The sequence below is a fragment of the Periplaneta americana genome, chromosome 15 (assembly GCF_040183065.1).
Source record: "Periplaneta americana isolate PAMFEO1 chromosome 15, P.americana_PAMFEO1_priV1, whole genome shotgun sequence".
NCBI lineage: Eukaryota > Metazoa > Arthropoda > Insecta > Blattodea > Blattidae > Periplaneta > Periplaneta americana.
Window position 1 is genome coordinate 184,350,907 of NC_091131.1, and position 24,466 is coordinate 184,375,372.

The 24,466-nt window shown below is 34.2% G+C and overlaps 1 long non-coding RNA gene across 2 annotated transcripts in view; it reads right to left on the reverse strand.

The window, feature by feature from the left end:
* Window positions 1–607: 607 nt before the first annotated feature.
* Window positions 608–24,466, reverse strand: part of LOC138715573 (uncharacterized) — a 105,928-nt gene continuing 82,069 nt past the window's right edge. For both annotated transcript variants that reach the window (XR_011336472.1, XR_011336473.1), the window contains one exon: window positions 608–3,104. This is a non-coding gene — a long non-coding RNA (uncharacterized lncRNA). The remainder of the gene's footprint in view (window positions 3,105–24,466) is intronic.

The following is a 24,466-nucleotide window of genomic DNA, read 5'->3' on the forward strand; positions in this document are numbered from 1 at the left end:
TACAGCTGTGGAAAGGCATCCCAGTTTGTCCGAATATTTATTTTATTACCGCGTAACAATCTCACTGGATTTGCGTTAAAATAATGAGTCTAGGAAATTGTATATTTAGTATGTAGAACTACATTTGTTTATAGATCTTTTGTTATATTATTAAGTTCTGTACTTGTGAACTATATCAATAAATCAATCAATCAACAATCTCACTGCTGATCTATTCTTCATTTAATTATAATAAAGGACAGACTTTGGTCGGAAAGATGAACATAGGTCCCGAAGTGCCTTTAATAGTTTGTTGGAGTGATTTCACGTACCTATTGAACTTCCACGTTATTATTACTGAATAGATTAACTATTGTGATAATTAAATTACCGAATCTTTCCATATATTTATGTAATTCCAGTTTTACGTTTACAGTAAAAATAGGCCTAATATTATCAAGAATAAAAGGTAATTGTAAAGATACCAAATAAAATTTTAACCAACTAACATCGGTAATTATTAGAGAGGGAAGAGACAAAAATTAATAAAATAAAGGAAATCAACATTGACAGTGAAGGATTTGCGAGTGGCATTTAGTATTCTACTAATTTTTTTAAATCATTTAAAATTATTTTTCGTAGGTCATGTGCAAAGTATGTTGGCTAAATTTTATTCCCAGAAAGGCTTGCGCGGCGAATATTTAATTTTGATTGGTATTTGTTGTATAATAATATTGAATTCCCAGCAACACTTGCGCGGCGACTACAAATTTGATTGGTGCAATATATGTTGGCTACATTTTATTCCCAGCAACACTTGCGCGGCGATTACAAATTTCATTGGTGCAAGGTTTGTTGGGTGTATTTTATTCCCAGCAACACTTGCGCGGCGTCTACAAATTTCATTGGTGCAAGGTTTGTTGGGTACATTTTATTCCCAGCAACACTTGCGCGGCGTCTACAAATTTCATTGGTGCAAGGTTTGTTGGGTATATTTTATTCCCAGCAACACTTGCGCGGCGTCTACAAATTTCATTCGTGCAAGGTTTGTTGAGTGCATTTTATTCCCAGCAACACTTGCGCGGCGTCTACAAATTTCATTGACGCAAGGTTTGCTGGGTACATTTTATTCCCAGCAACACTTGCGCGGCGATTACAAATTTGTTTGGTGCAAGGTGTATTGGAGTAATACCTTCTGGATCTAGACATGGTCGTAATGTAATTTGTGTGTCGGCTTTTCTATTTGAGTGTATGAAGCGCGTGCAATAAATTACTTAATTGCGTAATAGTGCTCAATTTTATTTAGTGTAAAGTGTGCATAAAATCTGTTCACTTTTTATTGCATAATATTTTGTAGAAATAATTACAAAACTGTGATATTTTAATGTGAACATAGGTTTACATGTTATCATAACCTGTTTGCTTCAACCTTTTGCAGTTTAGAATGGGAGCTATTTTGTGATTTAATAAAGTAGAATTTATGTTGTGATTTTAATTTTACACATCTCTCTACTTTCGTTACTTCTAGGTAGAAAATTCATCACACTCCCTTCTATGACATTAGCTGTACGTACGTTTGTATGTTACTTCCTCTGTTAGATAGGCCTAATAGATAAATACAAGCCATTATAAAAAGAAAGAAGTAAATGGTACAATTAAAATTCCATTTAGTGTAGTATGTACATGAGTTCTATTAACTTCTTTTATAATATGTTACAGGTGTTACAGGAATACTTATAAAAGTGTGCCTACTTATTTAACGTGAAGAGAATTCACCAAGTTAACATGTTTGAATCAACAGATAAAGATGAGAATGAAGGTATATTTTTTATATTTAATGAAGAAGAATTTAAAATAAAGTTTAGAACTCAGTTACCTTCCTTATTAGTGGGTAGAAAATTCACCAGTCCCTACTATGAAATGTGCATATGGTTATATTATCAGCTCTAGTAGTAGATAGTCAATAAATATAATTCAATGCGACCCAACATAGAAAGAAATAAATACGATTGAAATAAATGCAAATTGCATGTGTTGGATTCATACAAAAATTACACTTAATTATAATGTAGGTATAACTTGCGAATATAGGGATATAAGGTGAATACACTAAACATAACCTATAATTCCTATATGGCATCCTAATGGCAGTGCATTGGAGAACATTAAAAGTAGACAGAAAGTGTTATATTATATAACTGCTTCTTAATTTGAACTGAATACATTAAGCATTCTTGATCTTTGTGCTGAATTTTTTTTATCAGTACCTACGACTAGTTTGTGTGAAAATTTCTATTCTCAAATGTTTGCTTTGACTGTGATATAATAAGAATAGCCGCCCAGAACAAGGTTGTAACCAGAATATCAAAAATTAAAAAAAAATGGGGAAAAAACGCAGAATGCTGTAGGCTACATACTTTTAATTTTTAGAGCGAGGTTGAGAATCAGACGTGTGCTGATATTAATATGGGTAGGTACAAGCATTATACATAGCACATAGCGGATCATTGTCAATCATTATTCAAGAAAAAGTCTCCTTATGAGAAAAGAGGTTTATATCCTTGTTCTGGGCGGCTATTCAATTATTTAGCAACATATTTATTAATATATTAACACAGTGGTCTGAAATTTCAGTAATTGTGCTACCACATTCACATTCGACATAATAACCTTGTAAATCTAGTTTCTTTTTTCTTTTCGGAGGACGACCCGCTGGGAAGTACAGTAGCCTTAGCCTTATTGTGCAGCTTCTTTATATTGGGATGATTGTTGAAGTCTATTAAGATCGCTCTTCAAGCGCATGATTCACCGCATGGTGTCATTGTATCGATTCAGCCATAGCATCCAGTCCTGACTGGAGACCTGATCCTCCGCCTTCCTGTGATGTTATCCTGCGTTCTCCTCAGATCGATGACATCTGTTCGCAATTTATGTGCTTGAATCTGCTGCATCCTTAACCATAAGAACATGTCACAGTTGATTCCGTGACTCACTAAGGCGCCATCTGCCCCAGTCCACTGAAAAGCCTCTGCTGCTTCGCTGGATATATGCAGCTCCCGCAGACAGATGCTGCCTATATGCAGATCTTGGAATCACGTCCGCCATGTCTTGCTGGTAACCTGTAACTATATTGAGATGATTAATTAAGACGAAATGAGTCCGAGGTGCAACGCCGAAAGTTACTCGGCAATTCTGCTTCGAGTAACTGATGAAAAACTACAAAACACCCAACGAGGTAACCTGTCCCAACCAGGATATTGAACCCGGGCCCGCTAGTTTCAAGCCAAGAACGCAGACCATTGCTCCACAGCGGTGGACAAAAAATCTAGTTGCTCAGCGCTTTGAGGTTACAGTACCCTATATCAGTACACTACAGTACATCTGTTGCTTAGTCAAGTGTTCGAAAGCCCATGAGGCAACGCTCATAAGGCAACTAATTCAAGAGATAATGGGTTAGGCTGGCCATGTTCTTTCCCTCCTCCACTGCATACATTGTTGATTAGTAACAGGTGAAACCAGCGCTGAGATAATTCCTGTGATTTCGTAAGTGAAATTAGATGAATTTATAAGAAATATATATATTTTTTGTGAAGATGCAGTTGATCGTTTACGCATGGCATAATAAAAGCCAAAACCAAATTAACTTGCCACAGATTCCTATATGCAAGGTGTACCTCAGCGCTAGTTTAGCCCTAGTAACGTATTAGACGAATCACAGTTCAGATTGCAGTATCGTAAGAAACGAATAAAAAAATTGAAGTACAGTATAGGCAAATTGAATTTGTAATGTTTAATTATAATGGATAATTGCGAATTTAGAAATGAGGTATGTATAATTAGTAAACATAACTTAACCTGTAATTTCAAGATATTAAAATATCCGTACGATGCAACTAAAATTATTGAATGGTGCATAGCCTAAATGAATGTGTAAAAATTTCGTAATGAGGCGTGCTTTATTTAAATTAATTACGAGATTATGTACTGTAACACTAACGAAAATTATGCGGTATCATTTTATAATTTTTAGTATAAATATTTCTAGCTCTGTTTTGTTGAAATTGTGTATATTATCAAACATCGTATTATTTATAATATAGGGTATTCTCACATAAGAAGGACCCAATAATTTAAATGTAATAAAATAGATGCAGTAAACAATAATGGTCTGATTACACAAGAGTAACATCAGTAACGCTCCACCTAGGCCTAATCACATCTTCATTTATATGCCAGTCAATGTTTCCACTTTCAAAAGTACATTATTACACATATTTACAGTTTATAACACCAAAACTTTACTTAACCACGTAAAAGTGCGTAATAATTAATCGAAATTTAGATAGGTATACACGTAAAAAAACTTTGCCTGCATCAACGTAATTTTCACACCAAAATAATATCATATCATAAGTCGCTCTTAAGAGAGCCACGTGGTCTGCTTTACGGCCTTTATTATATAAGGATGGCAGAGATTTGATCCATTGTATTCCCAGCAACACTTGCGCGGTGATTTCAAATTTGACTGGTGAACGCTATGTTTGATACATTGTATTCCCAGCAACACTTGTGCGGCGATTACAAAATATGTTTGGTGCATGGTATATTGGCTACATTTCACGCCCAGAAACACTTGCGTGACGATTAAAAATCGAGCCTCTACCACGCCGTAGCTGAGAAGCGAGGAATAGGCCTATGTTCCCAAATTGAAGCAGCGGAAAGCCGCTATTTGTTTGGACGAAAACGCGCGTGATTTTGAAACCGCTATTTGAACACGTGCTGTATTGCGTATCCAAAAGCTAAATGTTTATGTTTAAAGGAACAATACTTCCTTTGCGAGATACCTTTAATACTGTGTTTCTGCTGTGAGCAGAGTTGCTAGGTTTTCTGCGAGGGAAATCAGGATATCAGAAGCTAGCTTAAGACATTAGACTTATCAACACTTTATTATAAGATTTATAACAGTTTTCTGTAAAGCAGTGTTTGCGTGCTTTTTATTGTAGGCTAATAGGCCTATTCGCCTTCGTGAGAAACACTCAAATACGAAGAACACACAGTACAGTGAACACTGTAACAATTTATTTCTTTTATTAACCACGAATATGTTTTAACCATTTTCTACTAAATTAATTTTGCAACTTTTCTTTTGCGGAACCGGTACTGCAACAGTTTCAGTAGCCTATCTGACGACGAATCCATGTTTAAACATCACTAGACTATAAAACGCTGCAACTGTATGTGTCTGTTACTAGCGAAAAATATGATATCAAAACGCTGTCTTTCTTGCCACTCAACACACTTAAAAGACACAATGTTTACTAATTGCGAGAGCAGTGACTAGGGATCGAAACGGATTAATAAACAATGCGGTAGAAATAAGAGAAGTATTATTTTGCGAGTTTAGTTGCCTTACGGGAATCAGCTGGGCTACCTCATACACTTACTAAATATCCGCGGGTTATCTCTATGTTTACAATGTTATCATCTGAGTCAATATATAAATAAAAATATCGGTTAATGGGAAATATAAATAATTTAAATATGTTCTAGACTGATATTTTTAAAATCGGGATTTTTGTCAATCCCAACTCTCTTTAATTGGGATCCAACAGGGAAATTGGGAGAATCCCGCCTAAATAGGGATAACCGGCAATCCTGGCAGTCAGACTTGCATCATTTTCATAGGAACTCTGAATGTGAATATTCATAAACATGGTTAATAAAAGAATTACTATGCAAACTTTTCAATTTAGTCTGTAGGTTAAACTGCTGTATGAAGTAAAAAGCATTATTATTATTATTATTATTATTATTATTATTATTATTATTATTAGTATTATTATTATTATTATTATTATTACTATTATTATTATAAATCTTTCGCAAAATTAATAGTTTGGTCGATTGTCAAATTCTTAAAAATGACATTAATTCAATTTCACAATGGTCTGTTGAAAATGGAATGAAAATTAATCAATCCAAAACTTTTGTTATTTCCTTTTCACGGAAAACTATCTCCCTAAAATTTAACTATTCTCTCAGTAATGTCGTAATTACTAGGAAAGATTGTATTAGAGATCTTGGTGTCCTACTTGATTCAAAATTATATTTCCATGATCATGTGCAATATATTTATACCCATTCGTTAAGAATGCTTGGTCTAATTAGGTCTATAACTTATTCTTTTTCCACTCCTATGTGTTTATTAATTTTGTACTATACGTTGGTTAGATCCAAGCTTGAATATGCATCTGTTGTATGGAACTCCATTACTTCCACTGACTCGGCTAAATTGGAGAATATTCAAAGAAAATTTATTTCCTTGTGTTCTTATAGATTTTTACCAAATTCCGATTATAACTATGAGATTAAATGCAATTATTTCAATTGCGGTAGTTTGTTCACCAGACGTCAGGATCTTGATTATTTATTTTTTTGTAAAGTCATTAAGGGTGATATTGATTGTGAATCTTTCATAAGCAATATCAGTCTTCGTATTCCTGCTAATGGTTTAAGATTTCATAAATTGTTTTATAATAAGAATCCTAAATCTCTCTCTCCGGTCTGCAGATGCATTAAATAAGCTAATTTGCATGGATTCAACTTGGATCCATTTAATGTGTAGTATATCTTTGAGTTTTTAACTCACTGATCTAATTTTATAATTATTTGTCCATTTTATTTCTTGCATTTGGTCAATTGATTAATGTAGACAATTCCATTATTTCAATTATCTCATTGTACTAAATTTATAATTTTATAATTATTATTTATCAATGATTGATGTAGACTATTATATTGTTTGTATTTCATCTCATTGCCATTTTCTATCATTCATTCTCATCATCATTTGTTGTTATGTTCTGTTTTATGTTTTTGTTATATTTGTGCTGAACTGTAATTGGCCACTGGCTGTTGTACAGCACATTAAATAAATAAATAAATAAATAAATAAATAAATAAATAAATAAATAAATAAAATAAAAAAAAATAAAATTATTATTATTATTATTATTATTATTGTTGTTGTTGTTGTTGTTATTATTATTATTATTATTAGTATCACATTCATAAACACGGTTAATAAAAGAATTACTATGTAAACTTTTTAATTTAGTCTGTAGGTTAAACTGCTGTATGAAGTTAAAAACGTATTATTATTATTATTATTATTATTATTATTGCTATTATTATTATTAGTAGTAGTAGTAGTAGTAGTAGTAGTAGTAGTAGTAGTAGAGTAGCAGTAGCAACAACAGCAGCAGCAGCAGTTAAAGAAAATGTTTCATTAATCCATTAGCTACTAACAAGAATTACTTTCAACCATTATATTAAAAAAAATACCATTTTATAATTCATGCAGTTTCGGTATCTTTAAATTCGGTGAATAATTGTTCATGTATGCACTGAAACAACAGCTGTTTGAAGAAAATGAATGATATGGAGTGAATGAAGTATAATAATAATGTGTAACAACGTAGTTTGAAAGGTAACAACTATTTTGAATGATTCATTGTAGAGTAGAAGTTCTATCTGCGGTTTGCACCTATCCACTTTCGGTTAATCTTTACTCATAAGCAATGCACACGGATGTAAAGATAAAGAAGGAAGGACTGTTATATTTAACTGGTTAGTTAATCCATAATTTCTACGACGAATTTTTCTCCATATTATGTTACAGAAGACAACTATTATCCTACTTGCCATGCGACTCTTCATGCTTCAAGTTTCCTCTGTCAGAAAAATATATGGATATAATATGGAGAAAAATTCGTCGTAGAAATTATGGATTAACTAATCAGTAAAATATAGCAGTCCTTCCTTCTTTATCTTTACATCCGTGTGCATTGCTGTAATTAAAAGCAGCACACGAAATAACCATATTTATTCAGCTCTACCAAACAAATGGCCACTCGTCGGCTGTTCAATTTGGGAGCATAACACTAGCGCCAGTGAGCGGTTTTAGCTGTTATTTAGTAAGTCTATGTTAAAAAATTTATTTGTGGAAGGTATGTTGGCTACATTGTATTCCCAGTAACACTTCCGCGGCGATTACAAAAATATTGATTGGTGCAAGTTATCTTAGCTACATTTTATTTCCAGTAACATTTGCGTGGCGATTACAAATTTGATTAATGGAATATGTCTGATATATATTGTGTGATTATAAATTTGATTGGTGTATTGAATGTTGGATACATTGTATTCCCGGCAACACTTTCGCGGCGATTAGAAATTTGATTGGTGCAAGATATGTTGGCTACATTGTATTCAGATTAACCTTTGGACGGCTGCTCCGGTTTCAATTTGTGCTAAGTATGTTGGCTACATTTCATTTCCAGTGACTCTTGCGCGGCGAATAGAAATTCATCCCGCAAACTCTCGTGTAGTTAGATACAAGTTAACAATTTCAAATTTCTGTTAACAATTGATTATATTTGCAGCCGTCTCTCCAGCAATGCCTCCTTTCCTTATTCTGATTCACTTCTATGATATAAATATGCAGAATTTAAAAATAATTCTATTGGCAGCGTTACACCCGGAAGAAGGCGCATTCGTATTATGACATGAGGAGACGCATGTGATTAAGTAGACCGCTCTGCTGAAAATACTGTGTTACTAAGCTCAACTTACTGATTTTTGCTTGAAGATTTCCTCGTGATATTAATAATATTATTATTATTATTATTATTATTATATTATTATGATTATTATTATTAATATTATTATTTTTTATTATTATTATTTTAAACATTGAATGAATGAATGTTAGCCATGATGTCCCATGTTGGGCACAGGCACTGCCGTCGTGATCTAATACAGGCAGACCACGTGACTCGCTTAACAGCTGATCGCGTAGGGCGGTCTTTCAACCATATCAATTAGTTGTAGTACATGAAAAATAACATATATTTCTCTGAAATGCAGTGTAATCGCGTCAGTAAAATTTTAAACAGTGACTGTGAGACACAATTCACTTGCAACGTAAGGTATAATAATATTTTTGGTGTGAAAATTACTTTGTTGCAGGCAAAGTTCCTATGTGTAATACCTGCCTTTATTTCGATTAAATGTTGCGCCCTTATGCGGTTAAGTGAATTTTTGGTGTTATAAACAGTAAATATTTGTACTAATATACACGTGAAAGTGAAACATTGACTGGGATGTAAAGTAAATTATGATTAGGCCTAAGTGCAGCGTTACTGATGTTACTCTTGTCTAATCCATTTTTGTTAGTTTACCGTATTTGTTTTATTAAATTTAAATTATTGCGCCCTTCTTATGTGTGAATAATCTACATTATAAATAATACGTTTGATAATATACACAATTTGAACTAAAAGCGAGATACATATAGTATATTATGAAAAATTATACCTTATAGTTTTCATTATTTTTACAGTATCTAGTATTGTAATTAATTGAAATAAAGTACGCTGGCTTCATTACGAAATTCTTTCACATTCATTTAAGCACGATTCAACAATTTTCAGTTGCATCGCACGCATATTTTGATGTGTTGACATTATAGGTTATGTTTACTGACATTATAGGTTATGTTTACTCTATCAGTACTTGCCTTATTTCTATATTCGCAATTATGCATAATAATTAAGCATAACGCTACGTATAGCTTGTAAATGCAATTTGTCTACACTTCAATTGTATTTATTCGTTTCATACGGTACTCCAGTCTGATTAGTTTAATATGTTACCAGGGCTAAACTAGCGTTGAGGTAGTTCCCTTCGTATTCATACACCTTGCATATATTAATTAGTTCGGTTAGTTCAGGCTTTTATTATGCCTTGCTTAGAGGATGAAATGCATCTCCACAAAAATAAATTCAACTGTTTTCAGTTCAGAAGTTACCGGAATTATACCTCAGCGCTCGTTTAACCCCAGTTAAGTAACATAATCGTATGTACATTTCATAGGAGGGACTGTGGTGAATTTTCTACTTATAAGTAAGGAAGATAACCGTGTTCTGAAGTTTATCCTAAATATATTTTTCTTTATTAAATCTCACAATAGCTTTCGTTCTCAACTTAAAATGTTGGCGCAAATAGGTTATGTTAACATGGTGAATTCTCTTCACATAAAAATAACACAGTTTTATAATTATTCCTGCCACATTATGCAACAAATAAATGGAACTAGGCGGAACTTATGCACACATTACATTGAATAACAATTTAATTGTATTATTTATTTGTTCCCTACTATACTGGGTCGTATTGAATTCTATTTATCTAACCTACCAGCTGAAGGAACACACAACCGTACGTACCTACACTAATTTCATAGGAGGGACTGTGGTAAATTTTCTACCTACAAGTAAGGAAGATAGATGTGCTAAATTAAAATCACAATATAAATAATTCTTCTTTATTAAATCTCAAAATAGCTTCCATTCCAAACTTAAAATGTTGATGCAAACAGGTTATGTTAACATGTAAAACTCCGTTCACATTAAAATAACACAGTTTTGTAATTATTTCTGCAACATATTATGCAGTAAGAAGTGGACGTATCTTATACACACATTACACTAAATAAAATTGAGCACCGACACGCATTAAAGTAATATATTTCACTCAGCTCCGTATACTCAAATAGAAAAGCCCGACCCATCGAGTGACGTCACATATCCTGCATTACGGCCTGGTTTAGATCACGATGGCAGTGGCACAGGCCTCCTGTGATGGGGTTAGAACCCCCTCGACAGGGATGGCTCAAGTGTACTCGCTTGGTGAGCCAATCCAGGCGAGCTTGTCGTGTATACTACTTTTGTGACATGGTTAATAATTCTATTAGACTTTAACTAGTCTCAGCACTCTGTTCTTTGTTCATTTTTTCTTAAACATTACATGGTTTTTAATAGTACAATCTTTTAACATTTCATGTGCATTATGAATGCATGTTGTGATATTTTGTTAGATAATGAAGTGTTATTATTATTATTATTATTATTATTATTATTATTATTATTATTATTATTATTATTATTATTTTAAACATTACATGGTTTTTAATAGTACAATCTTTTTAACATTTCATGTGCATTATAAATGCATGTTCTAATATTTTGTTAGATAATGAAGTATTACTATAATTATTATTATTATTATTATTATTATTATTATTATTATTACGAAGTACCATTTATTTTAAATAGTATTGTTCTAGATAACTGTTTATAGACCTAAGCAGAATGTTATTTTTCTAGACCTGACAAACGATAATGGATCGTATTCTCTCCAACATAATATTTATGCGAAAGTTTATTTTTTCCTCTTGGTGTCCTGTATTACGTATTGCACCAACTCCAGCTGACATGGTATGTATAGCTATTATGAGATCAGATGACTGCCTTACCAGTTGCTTTGTAAACACTGTTCTATCCTGTGTGCATATAACTTAAGAGATAATGTACCTCAGTTTTGAAGTCTATTTATTACATACTTTGCCTATATCTCTATTAAAATTTAAAAAAATTATGCTGGGCGCGATAGTCCATGAAGGACCAAGGCTGATCAGCAGATAGCTGACCTCACGTACACATACTTCAGCTTGATGATCATGCAACCAGTACGGAGGTGTCGTGTGGTTACCTTAATGATCTCTCCAGCAATTATAGCTAGTTTCCGCAACCGGATTTCGCTACCTATCATAGGTCCCCAAATTCACAGATTCAACCAGCTGTTATAATTGATTTCCGTAACCAGTTGGATTTCGATAATTTTCGTTGCTCCCAAAACACATCACGTTGCAGGGTAGCACCGGTCCCATACACTGGCCGAAATTTCATGACTACGCAGCGCTCATTCCGTAACGCGAGTTCAGGCATGATGCCTTAGAACAGCGTTGTCAGACACAGCCTAAACGGAGCGGACGCTCCACTATAACTCGTTGAGAGCTCCGGTGCTTCCACAGACATAAGCAAGTTCACGCTCCGACTGGACGTCTCTAGCTCCACTACCGGTTTCGGAGCTTACAAATCTGACACTACTGCCTTAAAACAAGCTTGCTTACTGGGGGCATTCAGCTCCCAGGGAATATAGAGAGATTCGTGATGTGGCGGACGTAGTACATTACGGACTTTCCCTCTTTTTGTAATATATAACTAAAAAAGTTGATTAAGTATTTTCTAACGTATATGTTGTTGTTGTTGTTGTTTTCTAATGCCAGGCGTTTGACAATAAAGTCATTTGACCTCTTGCACTCCAATATTTTTCAAATATATTATCATGGTCAGCCACTGAAGCACAGATTTTGAGGTGTTCCGAATCCATTTCTTGGTTTGAGTTGCACAATGGGCAGTTAGGGGACTGATATATTCCAATTCTATGCAGGTGTTTGGCCAAACAATCATGGCCTGTTGCCAATCTAAATGCAGCTACAGACGATTTTCATGGTAAATCGGGAATTAACTGTGGATTATGATGCAGAGAATTCCATTTTTCCCTTGAGATTGTGTTATCAAATGTTGTTTGTTGAAGTCTAAGTATGTAGATTTAATAAATCTTTTCACAGAGTAATACGTAGATTTAGTAACAGGTCTGTAAGTAGCAGTGCTGCCCTTCTTTGCTAAAGCATCCGCATTCTCGTTTCCCAGGATTCCACAATGGGATGGTATCCATTGGAATACAATTGTTTTATTGAGTGATATTAATTGAGAGATTTCTAACTTATATAAAACAACAGAAGTAAACCTAATACATTCTAAGCATTGCTTCAAATATAAACGCTTAATAATGTTCATAAATATACTTGGGCCTATATGTTACTTTATTTGTACTTCCAATAACCGAATAAATGAAACAGATTTACTTATGACATTTTATAACGTTAGAAAGTACGCAAATAACTTATTTAAATTATAGAAATATAGAAAGAGGCGGATGTTGGCTAAGAAAACGCCTAGAGTATATAATTACCCAATGGTCTTTTCTAAACACCGATCGCTCTAATAACATGGATTCGAACAGTCCAGATTGGAGAGGAGACGCGCAAGTTCCTTTACCCAGGATATAGATTGGAAAAAAATCCTTTCTTAAAATAGATGAACGATCGAGATAAATGATACGTGGTACTTCATGGCCAATATAATGTGGAGCGCCACTATAAAAATAAACATGCTAATATGTATGATTTGGTAGTAGAAGAGGGTCGTATAAAATGACTCAGGATCTGTTTATTTAATTGGTTTATTTTACAAGGCTTTATCACTGCTATGATTATCTAGCGTCTGAGTGAGATGAAGATGATAATACCAGCGAAATGAGACCAGGGTCCAGCGCCCAGAGTTACCAGCATTCGTTCTTAATGGGTTGAGAGAAAACTGTGGAAAAAATCTCATCCAGATACCTTTCTCAACCAGGATTTGAACTAGGGTTCGCTCGTTTCGCGGTCAGACATGCTAACAGTTACTCCACAGCAGTGGGCTTGAAGATCTTGGGGTAGCCTCCTTAAACGAGGAAAGTTTAATTCTGAGTAGTAATAGTAATAATAATAATACTGATATTATTTCGTTATTATTAATAGTTGCGATGATAATAATGTTCAGCAAGTCAGACGAGTAATGTTGGCCATTTGAGATGCCGGCGTTCTGTAATCTTGTCGTGCTGGCATTGTTTACGTGCCTGATATTTTTATTATTTATTTTGTAAGTCTGCATGTCCAGTTACTTCATGTCCCATAGCACAGACACGCACGTAGTCTAATCTCATGGAATTTTTTGTAGTCTAGAGAATTGGTCTTCATATGTTAAGTATTCTGTAATTTCTGAATTAAACTAATCTTATTATTTTGTTTGTTTTGGTACAGTGAGTAACAAAAATATTCGGACATCCGTCAACTAACAATTCAGTGACATAATATATTATCATACAAATATATAAAAATAAGCTTTTCTTACTTTTTCCTAAAAGCATCGCATTTCATATAAACATTTTCAACACAACAATTCCAATTAACTTAATTTTCTTCTAATTATTAAAACATAAAGGAAAATATTTGATTTCTAATACTAACAAAAATATTCGGGCACTTTTTGAAAACAAAGAATACTATTCCAGCTCATTATTAGTACATTGTAGGACCACCTTTCTGCTTAATAACCTCTTTCACTCGGCATGGCATGCTATGTACTAATTTTTTTGTTATGTCTATAGGAATGTTCACCCATTCTTCTTGAAGTCTTGCTTTTAGCTCTTCTTTAGAAGAAATAGACCTTGATCCAACCCTCCTGTCAAGTTCTTCCCATAAATGTTCAATAGGGTTCAAATCCGGCGATTGTGGAGGAGGATGAAGCACTTTAAGGCATTTGTAGAGCAGAAATTCTTGTACAATATAGGAGTTATGCTTGGGATCGTTGTTCTGGTAAAACATAAATTCCTTTTCAATTCCGAGCTTTTCTGCACTTTTCACTAAATTATGTTGCAGGAGGTGTAGATAGTCTTCCTTCTTCATGATATCCTCGATGAACACCAATTCACCAACCCCAGAAGCTGACATGCACCCCCATATCATCACATTTCCTCCACCGTGTTTAACAGTAGCTCGCAAATTCTTGGTTTTCATTTTCTCCTTAGGCTTTCTTCACACCATTTGTCTACCATCGCTGCCAAAAACATTGAATTTTCTCTCATCAGAAAAAAGAGCTTTTTCCCACTAATCTTCGCCTTTATTTTCATATTCCTTAGCAAACTGAAGTCGTTTACGTCTGTTCCTTTCACAAACATAAGACTTTTTTCGTGCTATTCTTCCGTTGTAGCCCCGTTTATGTAATGCCCTTCTAATTGTTTGGGCATGCACTTTTTTACCCGTAGCCGATTCAATTTCAGAAGCTAACTTCGGGGCACTTATACGAGGGTTCTTTTTAATCTGTCTGATAATAAGAGATTCTTCTCTGTCTGTGGGGACTTTTCTGTGCTTTTCCCAACAGGGCTGTCCGAATATTTATGTTACTTAGTAAATTGTATATTTTTTTATTTTTGTATAAATATATTAATATACCATTTCATTAGCAAGCTCTTATTATGTCCATGTTATGCAAATTGATTTATTTGACGTAATCGCAAACGTAATTTCTGCGTTTTTGCAAACATGTTTAGTAACATACACATAAAAATTTGGAATATTAAGTGTCCGAATAATTCTGTTATTCATTGTATCCACGAAACAATTTTATTTTTAAATTTCTAAATGTAATGAATAAATGCCCAGCAAATACATTTTCATTAAAAAGTTGTGTATTTATATTGTTAATCTGTTAATTATTTGCTAAAGCTTCACTTCTAATATTGCATTGTGTATGTTTTTACCCGTTGCTTACGAGATTATTCGTACGCAACGCGACGGTTTTATTTGCAAGAAAAAGAACACAGAGCGAGTATAAAGTTGGTCCTCATTGGTTGATGGAATGGAGTAGAGGGGGTGGAAAGATATGCCCAACTTAATGTATTTGAAAACAATTCAGACACTTAGTAAATTTTCAAGTTTTCTTGAATATTTAATAAGTAAAGGAATAGGAACATACATAAATGGAATTAACTGTTCTAAATATACCAATTTGCTTCACATGGACGTACTAAGCGCATAGCAGTGCAATTTTATTATTTTATAGAAACATGCCACTATTGGTACCGAACGCTTCTCATTTTAATTTCGAGTGGGGATCGCAGATGTGCAGTTCATGGTTGTTTGTAACCGGTGAAGTGTTGTGTGCGTGAATTAATTTTTGTGTTGGATATTGAGATTTTGGATAAATGTACGGCCTGAGAATATCTTCACGAGTTGAAAGGTTAGTTACGCACTTTTATTATAGCCTAGACTATATTTGACATTTTCTATAGGCTAGATGGTTTGTCAAAATCTTGCGTTGGTAATTTTAAAGGTGAAACTAGGGTTGAGGTTGAACCCGCGATTTCAGAAGTGAAAATCGTTGAATTTAGAAGGGATTTTTGTGGATATTTGGTTGATGGTATATACTACATAACAAAAGCATAAACTAACCAAACGTAACTTGTCACAGATTCATATATGCAAAGTGTATAGGCCTAATCGCGAGTACGAAGAAAACTACTTCAGCTCTAGTTTAGCTATTTAAAACTATGATAAATGATAGAACAAGAATGTTAGTTCAGTATCATGTATGCATTTCTTTGCATGTAACACAACAGTTTAAAAATAAAGCTCTTTGAAGTTAAATAAAGAGGTATAATACAGTAAATTTTTTAAATTTATTTATCTTCGAATTTTTACTAGTTTCAGATTTTATGCATGGATACGTGTCTGCGTGTGCGTGCGTATGTATGGGTGTGTATGGTAAAATGCAACGTGGTATGACTGGGTTATTTCCAAAACCAAAGATAAGTAGGACTACATTGAGTGCGTACAGTTGCCTGGGTTATTTCCAAAACCAAACATAAGTAGGACTACATTGAGTGGGTACAGTTGCCTGGAAACTATATTCTGCAAAGCATAAAGTTGGGTTATAAGATCATAGCAGTCCATGTTTTCATAGTGTAGCTTTCACACCGCTTAAGTTACTGATACAAATGTGGCATTCATTCATGCATTCATATATGTATGTATGTATGTATGTATGTATGTATGTATGTATGTATGTATGTATGTATGTATGTATGTATGTATGTATGTATGTATGTATGTATGTATGTATATATTATTTCATGGATCTTACATTAGAAATGAAGCTATAAGATGTGGAACAAGTCAAAATTTTACAAGATTACAATTATTTTTGGCGAGATGTGAGATGAGGCCGAGGATTCGCAAACAGGTTACCTGGCATTTGCCTTATGGTTGGGGAAAACCTCGGAAAAATCCAACCACGTAATCAGACCAAACGGGGATGAAGTGAGGTGAGGCCATAGATCACTCGGCTTCCGCCCCACGTCTGAGGACATCTTCGGAAGAAACCAGTCAGACCAAATGTTTAAGAATTTTCGTTAACCCGTTCTGCGTTTGTGTAAGAGAGATAATAATATTATGAAATACTAGTTAATTGGTCACTTTGTTCCAATTTGGCTTCCTCAGATAGATTGTGATGGAATCTTTTTGGATCACGAAAATAGAGGAGCCATAATAAAATTAGGCCTCTATTTTGTACTCGTTTTCATCTTGTTATATTTTTAAAACATACACATTAATTCAAACGAGTTTATCATACTTTTTGTGGTATTGACCTACTACTCGTGTATAAAGTTAACATTCCAGTTGTAAAATATACAATAGTTATTCGACATCCGAGGGTACCTCAGAGGTAACCTGCCTTAGTAAAGTACTTCGTTTAAATGTACTAAGCGTCATTCCTCGCAATGCAAGGTCTATTTCAAATTGAACTCTTTCATTCATTCAATGTTCTGCCCAAGGGCAGGTCTTTCACTGCAAACCCAGCTTTTTCAAAAATTTCCTGTTTTCTGTCTTCCTCTTTATCTTCTCATATTATGATCTATATCTTAACGTCGTCTGTCATCTGATATCTTCTTCTGCTCCGAACTCTTCTCCTCTTCACCATTCCTTTCAGTGAATCATTTAGTAGGCAGTTTCTTCTCAGCTAGTGACCCAACCAATTCCTTTTCCTCTTCCTGATCAGTTTCAGCACATTCTTTCTTCACCCACTCTTTCCAACACAGCTTATCTCTCGTAGTACACCCCTATTATTTGAAGCTGTCCACTTGCTCTACTGCCTCATTTAGAATTCGCAGGTTTACCTTCTTTATTTTTATTCCTACGACCGTGGTCTTTGTCTTATTTGCATTTATATTCATCTCAAACTGCTCACAGTTGTCATTTAGCTATTGAACTGTTTATTTATTATTTATTTATAAAAGGGGATGGCCTATTAGCTATTTAAATTTTATCTTTTGGTTAGTATTTTATACTAATTATGAAGTATAAATATTTAGATTCTATGCTACAGTGTTTGTTACGAGATAGTTACCCTTAATAAATCTTCATGCGATCCGTAGAAAAGTAGGACAGCGTTCATAAAACTTTCGTTGGTACAGAGAAGTGTTTCGACCCCCATTGTAAACCTCAAGTTTTTGTGAATAGAAACCAGGTTTTTGTGGATACAGTATAGATCTACTGCAACAGCTTCAAGTCGTCACCATGGCAACCGCTGAAACAGCACCCAGAGTACATCCTGACAAGTAGCGACTTTTTCACATTATCAGTGGTAGGCAGCTGTTTTGTTCGGAAGAATTGAATCGTCATTACTGTGGTACAGCAATTATTGGTGTTCTGTCAGGCTATTCTTTTCGTAGTTATTTTGTTTTGATGGAGGTAGAATTATTTTGAGCTTAGTTTTAAATTTAATTTAGCTGTGTAAGTATTTCTAACGCTATTTATAGTGTTCGTGCATTTATAAAATGTCGCAAGGTGGCAAGTTCTTACTCCCTCAGTTAACGGCAGTTTCACAGGACAAACTTTTACTTAATTACACCTCGTAGAATGAATATATTACCTGGTCAGAATTACTTAAACGAACTATGACTAGCCTAGGCCTACAGTATCGCTTCGTTTACTTTCGGTTTTCTCGTAACACAAGCAGAATAAACTTAGGTCTAACTATGGAAATGGATTCTTTGTTTTTCCGAAGAACCAAATATCACACAACTTCTATGCATTTTTGTTATCTTTATTGCGCCTATAAAACATGAACTCCATGAAAGACTGATTGATACAAATTAGTTAGAAAGAGAGAGAAATACCACTTCCAACATGGCGTCGCAGTGATTCTACAATCACGCTTTCAGACAGAAAGAACATTGCAGTGGTTTTCCCAGTTTGGTATAGAGCTCACGGCAAGCAGGCGGCCGGCCTGTGCAGACAGACACTCAGGTAGCTGAGTGGTTAAAGATCCGCCTGTCATGGTGTTCGAGTCCCGGTAAGGCTTGGAAATTTCATGTGAAAAATTCATATAGTAACTCTTGTCGCGGAAAAGACTGCAGTTTGGGTTTTTATCCCGTCTTTCTCCAGTTTTCCACGTGGCACGAAGGCCATGCAACACACCACTCCTAAATCTAAACACTTCACCAACACAGCAGAAGAATTACACGGAAAGTAACGTCAACACAACCACTCTACAGAGAAACTCAACTGGACTGTCGAGAATGCTTAAGACGGTTTGTCGCGTGTTGCATGATCTTCGTGCAAGTTACGCGCCACACGGTCAAGCTATATTATGTAACAGAACTCTCTGTACTAGGCCCTTCTTATGCTGTCCCTTCCATGCCTTGCATGCACATAAACAACAAGTGTATCTGCGTCTAAATAAATTTTAAATTCACTTACAAAATACACGAATATACAATTTAAGAATATTATACTACCATTGAATATAACGCACACAGGACATACTGCAAATCAGTGAGTTAGCAGACGGCAGAGTTCACGCATGCGCAGAATGAGAATATGTCCAATCGTGTTCTCCGCGAACGAAACTTGAGACTACACCAGGTATGGCCAGACGTCGCACACGATTCGAATCTTGAAAACTATCCCCTCCCTACGGGATGCTTGACATGCTATATTGTTCGTATTCTCAGTATCGTTTCGTATGAGGATAGGTATCGATTAACGCAGGGGTCGTCAGGAGGGTGCACGCTCGTGCTAGCGTCTCTTACCCTCGAGCCCGCTAGTGCATTTATAGGAGCGGACGGGTAAGCAATATTTCAGTGGCGGCTTTTCGTTCGTACCATAAATTACGTAACTCAGTGGAATTCAATAGTACTAACAGTGTAATGAAGCATCCGATGTGTATTTAAGTAAGCATATTTTACACAGTTAATAAATACTCAGGATATCCGTTTTAATGCCAATAACTTTAAAAAAAAGTTACTTCTGAAATCGTAAAGTCCAGTCAAAGGAGGAGACAAGCCACAAAGCCACATTCATTGAATGTGAGGAAATAATTTCTCCGGACTAAATTCTATGACAATATATTATTCTAATGATAGCTTATATTTAAAATCTGTAAAATTTGGAATTTATGAGCACAGACGGCAGAATATTTAAATTTATGTAAATACTAGCCGTACCCGTGCGCCCCGCTGCACCCGTTAGAAATAAATATAAAGTAATTACATAATTAAAATAGGACATTTGATCCACGGAACATTCGTGTTTGATAGAAGGATAAATCGTTTAATATGTTACTTAATTTAAATTGTATTTAAAATATTAAAATGCGATCATTTTGATCCAGAGACCACTCATTTGGTGCAATGACAATTGCTATTACCAATTATTTTTGGAAAAGCGAAAATTAACAGAAAAATTTTGGCTACAGATTTATTATTATGTTTATATTATATTATATTATGAAAAAGTGTGTTGATAACGGATGTACTCGAATTAGAAAGTTTTTAATTTGTTGTGGGAGCTTTTGAATCTCAGGAGGAATAACTTTTACAACAGCGCAACATAATCTGCTTGGCTCATTACCCAATTTTTTGTATTACATTTATTGCATATGTATTTTATGTATTTTAACACGATTCAATTGAGCATAGTTAAAATTTGAATTATAAAATAATGGATTGCTAAGCTAACGCACTATTACTGCATACTAAATCAATACACTCCCCTTGTTCGTTAATTCTCTGAGATAAAAATGAATATGTTCATAAACATTATTATAAGAAATACAGGAAATGAATATACAGAATAACCTATCAAGTTTTCTGTGCATAAGAAGCTATTTTAATCTTACCTGTCCTCAATTCACTCACAAGTTACTGTAATAACATTATAGCATTATGTCCATCCAGAGAAACTACAATTTCCAATGATGAAATAATAATTAATTATACAAATCGGTTAATTTAGCTTCTGATATTACTTCATACAAACACAGAAACATTGTCTGTAGGCTATGTTTCACAGCTTTCGATTGTTGTGTCCAAGGCCCCTTATAGACGAAGTCATTTGTTTTTTAATTCATTACACGGCCTTAGATGGCAGTTATTTTAATTTTAAAACTCATTTATCTCATTAAATATCAGTCCTATCAAAATGTTTCAAGGAATACAACTTATCGCCAATTATTTTTAAAGAAACTTTTGTTATGTAACATTTTTCACAAAAATCAATAATAAGCGATATATTTCGATTTATTTAATTCAGGCCCCCTTATAGCCCCCATTTCAAATAAGATATTTTGAATGCCATATAGCCTAAAATCTAAGTTACAACGAATATAATTTATATTCCAATTTTCATCGAAATCCGTTCAGCCATTATCGCGTGAAAAGGTAACAAACATACAGACAGACAGACATACAAACAAAAATTTCAAAAAAGCGATTTTCGGTTTCAGGGTGGTTAATCATATATGTTAGGACCAATTATTTTTGGAAAATCGAAAATTACCAGAAAAATTTTGGCTACAGATTTATTATTAGTATAGATTTTAATTGTGGTTTATTCTCATATCTGACTGGACCCCTCAATTTTGTTAATTCTTTATGCAAAACAATAATAAATTAGACCAAGCGAGTTGGCTCAGACATTAACGTCTGAGACTCGCAACAGGCAGGTCCGGGTTCAAACCCCGTAACCAGCCAAATTGACTGATGTTTTTCATGGTTTCCCTCACAAACGCCAATGTCGAATTGAAAATTAAATACTATGATTTATCACCGTCTCAATCATCAATATCATAAATATTAATCAAAATCTAAATTCAGTCACACGAACACAAGTCATCTACATTATTAACACACGACAATAGAAACAGGAACTCAACAATAGTAAAAACGACCAAATTATTACCCAAAGATCCTACACACGCGATGTGGCCACAGATGTTAAAGCGTGTGTAAATAAACTCAACAAAAGATTGTAATCTATACTAATAATAAATCTGTAGCCGAAATTTTTCTGGTAATTTTTGATTTTCCAAAAATAATTGGTTCTAACATATATAATTAATCACCCTGAAACCGAAAATCGCTTTTTTGAAATTTTTGTTTGTATGTCTGTCTGTCTGTCTGTCTGTATGTTTGTTACCTTTTCACGCGATAATGGCTGAACGGATTTCGACGAAAATTGGAATATAAATTATATTCGTTGTAACTTAGATTTTAGGCTATATGGCATTCAAAATATCTTATTTGAAAGGGGGGCTATAAGGGGGCCTGAATTAAATAAATCGAAATATATCGCTTATTATTGATTTTTGTGAAAAATGTTACATAACAAAAGTTTCTTTAAAAATAATTCGCGATAAGTTGTATTCCTTGAAACATTTTGATAGGACTGATATTTAATGAGATAAATGAGTTTTAAAATTAAAATAACTGCCATCTAAGGCCGTGTAATGAATTAAAAAACAAATGACTTCGTCTATAAGGGGCCTTGGACAGCAACAATCGAAAGCTATGAAAGATAGCCTACAGATAATGTTTCTGTGTTTGTATGAAGTAATATCGCAAGCTAAATTAACCGATTAATTATTAATTCACCATTGGAAAGTGTAGTTTCTCTAGATGGACATAATGCTATAATGTTATTACAGTAACTTCTGAGTGAATCGAGGACAGGCAAGATTAAAATATCTTCTTATGCACAGAAAAGTTGATAGGCTATTCTGTACATTCGTTTCCTGTATTTCCTAAAATAATTTTTATGACCAAATGAGTGGTCTCTGGATCAAAATGATCGCATTTTAATTATGCAAATACAATTTAAATTAAGTAACATAGGCCTAATAAACGATTTATCATTACATCAAACGCGAATGCTCCCTGGATCAAATGTCCTATTTCAATTATGTAATTACTTTATATTTATTTCTAACGGGTGCAGCGGAGCGCACGAGTACGGCTAGTAAATTAATAAAGAAACACAAACACTATTGGGTTATGTTCAGTAGTATAATTTTATTCTTACATTGTAATTACGAGCATTTTCCAATTGGATTATAAATGGATATCGACGCAGATAGACTTGTAATGTGCATGCAAGGACCCTCACTTTTTAGTAGTCAAAAATAGTCATAGTCATAAATCGTGGGATTCCATCTGAATGTTATACATATCCTTTACTAAAACAATGAAACGGTGGTTACAAATGAGGGGCTTAGAACAAAGAGCAGGTATGTGACGAAACCTAGTTTTGAGGAAATTACAGTGAAAGTTCTACATGCAATGGAATATTATACACTAGTTTGGTGAAATGATGCCCATATAGCAGCAGTGCACAGTGTGATCACTGACCTGATTTTATCCCAAAGAAACATCCTTTTGGGCTATCACAACACGCACTTACCTCATTTTTTAAATAATGTCACTTACCTCGTTTTTGTTCTAAGCCCCTCAATTCTCAATGATGAAAGTGAGATAATATAAATAAAAGAGTGAATTGGATTATAGGCTTTTTTTCTTTTTGCTGTTATTTCTAGTCGCTTTAGATTCTCTGATCAAATCGCGAGTTAATCTTTTGGGTGAAATCCGAAGACCTGTGTACTACTGTTGAGTCTGGTTCTATTGTTGTGAACTAGATGGCGTCTGTAGATGTATTACTGATTTGTAATGAATATGATTTTGGTGAATAATGAAACCGGTGACATTCAGGCATGTCTTGGCCTGAATTTCATGGCATTTGCCTACGGTTGAGGGAAAACCCTGGAAAACCTCAAGCAGGAAATTCAACCCGTCCGGGAATCGAATCCGGATCCTCTGCGTAAGACACCAGCATGCTGAACGATACACCACATAGATGGTCAAAGGTGTCTTCTTTCACACAATATTTTAACGTAATCTGGACGAAGGAATATTATAGTCTAAACCCCTGATGTGCCGGCAAATTCTCTGCATCGGCTGAGTAGTGGGCGATATAGTCTACAGGTCAAAGCTGCAGATTCTTACTGCATCGGGAGGGGACTTTGATGTTATGACTATGGTTTAAAAGTTATGTCCGATAGAATAAGTTAACTGCAACGATACTATAGAGATATTGTATGGAAGGTTGATCTTAGGAGAAAAGTGATGAATGGTACGTCACAACAAATTGGAATAGGGGTATAGAAGATACAGAGATTTAATTATGCGATTCATGGCGACACTAATGTTTCAGTATTTCCGCTTATGTGGACTGCTAGAGAACATCAAGTTGTATACATTGAATAAAATCTACTGCACTTCCATAAGTACGTTAATATTATATAATACATTGTATCATACCCTTATTAAAATATAGGTTATAACTGGTACATCCTAATTCCGCCAATTTCTTTTGTGGGATTTCTATATTTGGACGTTCTTGGTAGGCCTCTTTTCATGGACATTCAAGTAGTGAATATAAAATAATAGACACATAATTTATGAACCTTACCAAGTGTTTGTGTACCAAGTTTTAAAATAAGCTACCCTCAATGCCATAGACACAACGTTTCGGGGAAGTAAATTTTTATGAGCAAAATTACATCTATTTTCTTTGCATATTTTCCCC